The sequence below is a fragment of the Aotus nancymaae genome, unplaced genomic scaffold, assembly GCF_030222135.1.
Source record: "Aotus nancymaae isolate 86718 unplaced genomic scaffold, 86718_ANA_hifiasm-v0.15.2.pri h1tg000053l, whole genome shotgun sequence".
NCBI classification, from domain to species: domain Eukaryota; kingdom Metazoa; phylum Chordata; class Mammalia; order Primates; family Aotidae; genus Aotus; species Aotus nancymaae.
Genome location: NW_026988467.1, coordinates 6,338,734 through 6,346,096, shown reverse-complemented (window position 1 = coordinate 6,346,096; position 7,363 = coordinate 6,338,734).

The window sequence follows — 7,363 nt, the reverse complement described above, 5'->3', positions numbered from 1 at the left end:
GACCAGCCTGGCCAACATGGTAAAACCCCGTCTTTTGTATTTTGTAAAATTGCCGGGCATGGTGGCACGTGCTTGTAATTCCAGCTATTCAGGAGGCTGAGGCAGGAGGATGGCTTGCACCTGGGCGGAGGTTGCAGTGAGCCGAGATCATGTCACTGCACTTCAGCCTGGGCGACAAGAGCAAAACTTCGTCTCAAAAAAAAAAAAAAATCTACCCATCAAATGTGGCCTGGATAGAAGTCCAGGGGTAGATCCTGGGTCTTCCACTAACTCATCAAACCTCTCTTCTGGTACCAGCAGTATAAGCCAGTCTTACCTGCAAAACAAGGCTCTGAGTAGAGGCGGAGGGAAAATAATCTTCCCCTTTAGTGGCGTAGCTGTTCTTTCATTTGCTCGGCTCCTCTTAACCCAGGCAGCTAGGAACTGCGGTGCAGCGGCTAGAGCTGCTGCGGTGGAGGAGCTGCTGCGGTGGAGGAGCTGCTGCGGTGGAGGAACTGCTGCGGTTGGAGGAGCTGCTGCGGTTGGAGGAGCTGCTGCGGTGGAGGAGCTGCTGCGGTGGAGGAGCTGCTGCGGTTGGAGGAGCTGCTGCGGTGGAGGAGCTGCTGCGGTGGAGGAGCTGCTGTGGTTGGAGGAGCTGCTGCGGTGGAGGAGCTGCTGCGGTTGGAGGAGCTGCTGCGGTGGAGGAGCTGCTGCGGTGGAGGAGCTGCGGTGGAGGAGCTGCTGCGGTGGAGGAGCTGCTGCGGTGGAGGAGCTGCTGCGGTGGAGGAGCTGCTGCGGTTGGAGGAGCTGCTGCGGTGGAGGAGCTGCTGCGGTTGGAGGAGCTGCTGCGGTGGAGGAGCTGCTGCGGTGGAGGAGCTGCTGCGGTTGGAGGAGCTGCTGCGGTGGAGGAGCTGCTGCGGTTGGAGGAGCTGCTGCGGTGGAGGAGCTGCTGCGGTGGAGGAGCTGCTGTGGTTGGAGGAGCTGCTGCGGTGGAGGAGCTGCTGCGGTTGGAGGAGCTGCTGCGGTGGAGGAGCTGCTGCGGTGGAGGAGCTGCTGCGGTGGAGGAGCTGCTGCGGTTGGAGGAGCTGCTGCGGTGGAGGAGCTGCTGCGGTGGAGGAGCTGCTGCGGTGGAGGAGCTGCCAGGCCCAGGCTCTTTCTAAGGTGTGTGCAGGCCAGAGGGCTAGGTGTACAGCAAGTGGAGGCCAGCAGCCTTCAGTGTTTGGGGTGGGGAGGGGCGAGGCTCCAGGTGATCAGGGAGAGGTTAGACACACCCCACTGAGACCCGAGGGCTCCTGGGGGAAAACACACCAGGTGGGGCTTCTTGAAGAGCACGCTCCTGACTCCAGCAAAGGTGCTGGCCAGGCTGGCCTTACTCTTTATCTGTGTGGCCCAATGATCACGTGAACATGTGCAGGGGTTGCAGGACCTCCTCGGGCATGCTGGAGGTGGGGAAAGTATGGAGAGGAGCCCCTGCGGGCAGGTTCCTCTTCCAAAACCGTTGCTTACTGTGATGGTTAATATTGAGTGTCAACTTGATTGGATTGAAGGATGCAAAGTATTGATCCTGGGTGTGTCTGTGAGGGTGTTGCCAGAGGAGATTAACATTTGAGTTAGTGGAGTGGGAGAGGCAGACCCACCTCAACCTGGGGGACACCATCTAATCAGCTGTCAGCTCAGCCAGAATAAAAGCAAGCAGAAGAACATGGAGAAGTCCAGGCGAAGTAGTTCACACCTATAATCCCAGCACTTTGGGAGGCTGAGGCGGGCAGATCACCTGAGGTCAGGAGTTCGAGACCACCCTGGCCAGCATGGTGAAACCCTGTCTCTACTAAAAACACAAAAGTTAGCGAGGCATGGTGGCACCACTGCACTCCAAACTGGGTGACAGAGCGAGACTCCATCTCAAAAAAAAAAAAAAAGAAGAAGAAGAACGTGGAGAGATTAGACGGGGTTACCCTGCCAGCCTACACCTTTCTCCCGTGCTGGATGCTTCCTGCTCTTGAACATCGGACTCCAAGTTCTTCAGCTTTGGGACTCGGACTGGCTTCCTTGCTTCTCAGCTTGCAGACAGCCTGTTGTGGGACCTGGTAATTGTGTGAGTTAATACTCTTCTTTTTTTTTGAGATGGAGTGCAGTGGCACCATCTTGGCTCACTGCAACCTCTGCCTCCCGGGTTCAAGCAATTCTCCTGCCTCAGCCTCTTGAGTAGCTGGAACTACAGACGTATGCCACCACACCCGGCTAATTTTTTGTGTTTTTAGTAGAGACGGGGTTTCATTGTGTTAGCCAGGATGGTCTTGATCTCGTGACCTTGTGATCTGCCCACCTTGGCCTCCCAGAGTGCTGGGATTACAGTGCTGGGATTCATCAGGATTGGAAGTAAAAATAAAAATAAAAAATAAAAAATAATAATTTAAAAATAGACCCCCCTTTATATATACATCTATCCTATTAGTTCTGTCCCTCTAGAGAACCCTGACTACTACAGTCACCACAGTCCCTAGGCAGGAAGGAGCACCGTGAGTCCCTTCCCTTCCTGATCTGGGCAGTGGTCAGTGGCAGAGCCAGCGCCATACTCACCTATCAAACAGGGAAATGAGAAAGGTGGCCAGCTCAAGCTGAAAGTCCCTCTTCTGTTCCAGTTTTAAAAACCACATTTGTGGCTTTTGACTTACGTTGGAGTTGACCTCAGAAAAATCATCTTGGGGTCCTCCAAATGAGAGACACCAAACTGTCACCTCTTTTGAACTTGTCAGAGGAGAAGCTTGTGCTAGTTCCTGGGGTGAGAGGAGGTGGAGGAGAAAGCAACCCCCAAACTAGCCTTCTCCAGGGGCCGCTCGCCACAGCGTTGGGGCCTTTCTGGGTCTGGGCCCTAGCTCTGCAGCCAGAAAACTGAGGTGAAGCGAGGTTGTGACGATGTGTGAGGACACAGGACATAGCCCCTTTGGACGCTGGACATGGAGCGGCAGACAACTGCCAGCTGGCTTGGCACAGCTACAAGAGAAACGACTCAGGGTCCAAAGAAGGAGCCATCTGGGTTCCTTACCAATTCCCCCAAAGATGAGGCGGGGAAGGGGGGCACTGAAAGACTAGAAATTTATAATGTGGCTAATGGGACATCACATCCCATATGGGGTAGGGATCATCAGAGACAGCTCAGAGTCTGGAGTTCCTCTAAGTTTACTCTTCTCAGTCAGACCTCCCTGGAGGACCATCAAGCAGTCCTCCAAGGAGGAGCGGAGTCGAAGGAGCACTGAGAGTCTCAGGGTCAGGAACCCCAGGCTCCCTTTAGTGGAGACCATGCTGGGCTACTTGAGATCACCCAGCAGCTGTGGTGGGAGTCGCCGTTCCCACCTCCTGATGGATGCCTGGACAGTGTAAAATTAGCTTCACATTTAAATCTAAGCAATTTGAAGCTATAGCATTCCATGTCTTTCACATTTTTTCCTAGGTGTAGGAAGTATGAAAGTTCTTAGAATGTTGTTTTCCAGTACAAGGAAAGCCAAGCAATTTCCTGATCAAAGTTGTCTGTAAGCGAGGAGGGGAGGCGGGGAAATGCTTGTAAAATAGCCAGCTGCTCACCTGGAGAGTTAGACAAGGCACTTCAGTCTCAATAAAGTAGGAAGATATAGTCAAGATTGACCTGCTGACAAAGCAGGTTTCGACAAGACCTCTCTGTGTCCATCTGCACCCCCCACCCCATACCCTAAGGATTAAATGACTGAGCTCTAGGGAGGAAGAATCCATTCCAGCCTCTGGCCTTGCCGTGGTCCAAAGCCCCAGGCTGATTGCAAAAGCTAAACTTAAAGCTATTTCCATCAGTGAAAAGCTGAGAAGCTTCACTGACAGAGCTGTCAGCCAGGTTCTGTTTATGGTCTGGGGTCCTCTTGGGAGGAGGTCAGGGGACTTTTGAATGACCACAAGTGACTTTGAAGGAAAGCAGCTGCTCTGAGCTCTCTGAGATCAAGTTCCACAAATATGTTTGCTCATACTGCTGAGAACTGCATGTCATCACTTTTTTTCTGATTAAAAAAGAATCTACACTTATTCCAGCATTGCTTATAATAGCCAAACCCGGAAACAACTCAAATGTCCAAAAACAACAGAATGGTTAAACATACAATGGAATTATTTACACAGTGGAATACTATACAGTAGTGAAAATGAATGAATTACACATAGGTGTATGAAGGTGGATGAATCTCACAAAAATAATGTTGAACAAAAAAACAGAAAACACAGAAGGGAACACAGAGTATGATTCCACTTACTACATAAAACTCAATGGCAGGCAAACTACACTGTTTTCTTCAGGGACACATACATGCACGGGTCAAAAAAAAAAAAAAAAAGCAGGCCGGGTGCAGTGGCTCACGTCTGTAATCCCAGCACTTTGGGAGGCTGAGGCGGGTGGATCACGAGGTCAAGAGATCGAGACCATCCTTACCATGATGAAACCCCGTTTCTACCAAAAATACAAAAATTAGCCAGGTGTGGTGGCACGCGCCTGTAGTCCCAGCTACTCGGGAGGCTGAGGCGGAAGAATTGCTTGTGAACCCAGGAGGCGGAGGTTGCAGTGAGCCGAGATTGCGCCACTGCACTCCAGCCTAGCAACAGAGCAAGACTCCGTCTCAAAAAAAAAAAAAAAAAAAAGCAACAGCCTCCAGTGGTGACTCCTGCCTGTAGTCCCAGCTACTTGGGAGGCTGAGGCCAGAGGATCGTTTGAGCCCAGAAGTTAAAGACCAGCCTGGGCAAAAAAGAAAGAAAGAAAGTAAAAGAAAAGCAAGGAAATGACTTAGGGGAAAGGGTTTGGGGAAGCTTGTGGCATGCTGGTAATGTTATATTTCTGGCTCTGGATGGCTGCTTACTCTATAATTATTTAAGAAATAGTACAATTATATTTTAGGCACTTTTTAATATGCATATTTCATAAAACAAGTTTATTTTAAATTTTTATTTAATTTTTTGAGACAGTTTTGCTCTTGATGTGCAGGCTGGAGTGCAATGGTGTGATTTTGGCTCACAGCAACCTCTGCCTCCTGAGCTCAAACGATTTTCCTGCCTCAGCCTCCCAAGTAGATGAGATTACAGGCACCCTGCCACCATGTCTGACTAATTTTGTGTTTTTAGTAGAGATGGGTTTTTGGCATGTTGGTCATTCTGGTCTTGAACTCCTGACCTCAGGTGATCCACCTGCCTCGGCTTCCCAAAGTGCTGGGACTACAGGTGTGAGCCACCATGCCTAGCCTTTATTTTATTTTTATATGACATGGAGTCTCACTAAGTTGTCTAGGCTGGTCTTAAACTCCTGGTCTCTCAAGTGATCCTCCCATCTTGGCCTTGCAAAAAGCTGGGATTACAGGCCACTGTGCCTGGCCAAAACAATTTTTTAAAAGTTAAATATACAAAGAGAATCTTTGCTTTCTATGAATCCAATGCAAGATCAAACCAAATGTACACAAAAAACTACAAAAGATCACTGAAAGAAGTTAAAGAAGAGCTAAGTAAATGGAAAGACATTCTTGGCCTATGGATAAGGAGATCTCATATTATTAATATAGCATTATTCTCCACTTTTGTCTACAGAGTCAAAGCAATCTCTATCAATCTTTTCCATTCCTTTTGCAGAAATGGAAAAACTGATTCTCAAATTGATAGGGAATTGCAAGGGGCGTCAGATAGCCAAAACAATATAGGGAAAAAAAAAATGTTGAAGGGTTGGAGGCGGGGTGGTGGCTCACACCTGTAATCCCAGCACTTTGGGTGGCCAAGGCAGGCAGATCACTTGAGGTCAGGAGTTCAAGACCAGCCTGACCAACATAGTGAAACCCCATCTTTACTAAAAATACAAAAATTGGCTGGGTGTGGTGGTGGGCACCTGTAATCCCAGCTACTTGGGAGTCTGAGGCAGGAGAATCGCTTGAACCGAGAGGCAGAGGTTGCAGTGAGCCAAGATTGAGCCACTGCACTTCAGCCTGGGTGACAGTGTGAGACTCCATCTCAAAAAAGGAAAGAAAGAAAATTGAATCGACATTTCTCCAAAGAGGATATGCAAGTTCCCAATACGTAGGTGAAAAGATGTCCCAGGTCATTATTCATTAGAGAAGTGCAAATCAAAACCGCAATGAGGAACAACTTCACACCCACTAGGATGGCTGTTATCACAAAGATAATACAAAATGTTGGAAGGCTGGGCAAGGTGGCTTACGCCTGTAATCCCAGCACTTTGGGAGGCCAAGGCAGGAGTTTGAGACCAGCCTGGGCAATTTAGTGAGACCCCATCTCTAAATAAATAAATAAATAAATAAATAAATAAAATTAGTTGGGGCTAGGCAAGGTGGCTCATGCCTGTAATCCCAGCACTTTGGGAAGCCGAGGTGGGCAGATCACCTGAGGTCAGGAGTTCAAGACCAGCCTGGCCAACATGATGAAACCTCATCTCCACTAAAAATACAAAAATTAGCCAAGGCGTGATGGCACATGACTGTAATCCCAGCTACTTGGAAGGCTGAGGCAGGAGAATTGCTTGAACCAGGAGGCAGAGGTTGCAGTGAGCCAAGATCAAGCCACTGCACTCCAACCTGTGCAACAAGAGTGAGACTCAGTCTCAAAAAAAAAAAAATTAGTGGGGTATGGTGGCATGCACCTGAAGTCCTAACTACTGAGGAGGCCAAGGTGGGAGGATTGCTTGAGCCCAGGAATTTGAGGCTGCAGTGAGCCGTGGTTGTGCCTGCACTCCAGCCTCCGCAACAGAGACCCTGTCTTAAAAAAAAGGTTGGAAGAATGTAGAGAAATTGCGACCCTCATACATTGCTGGTGGAAATGTGAAATGAAATGGTAGTGTCACTTTGGAAAACACCCTGGCAGTTCTTCACAAGGTGAAATATAAAGTTGGGTATGGCCCAACAACTCCATTCCTAGGTATACACATAGGAGAACTGAAAACACATCCACAAAAATATTTGTATGCAAATTTTCATAGTGGTATTATTCATAATAGTTAAAAAGTGTTAACAACCCAAATGTCCATCAGCTGGTGAATAAGCAAAATGTGGTATATCCATATGATGGAATAGTACTGGGCAGTAAACGGAATGGAGCACTGCTACATACTACGATGAACCTTGGAAACATGAGAAATGAAAAAAAAGACAAAGACTACAGAGCATGTGATTCCATTGATAGGAATAAGCAAATTAACGGTGAAAGAGTGGTTGGCAGGGCTGGAGGGGAGAAGAACTGGGAGCTAACAGCTAAGGGATGAGGATTTCTTTTCGTGGTGAAGACAATGTTGTAAATTAGATAATAATGATGGTTGCACAAATTTGTGAACATATGACTGAATTGTTTCGTTAAAAGGGCCAGTTTTATGGTATGTGAATTA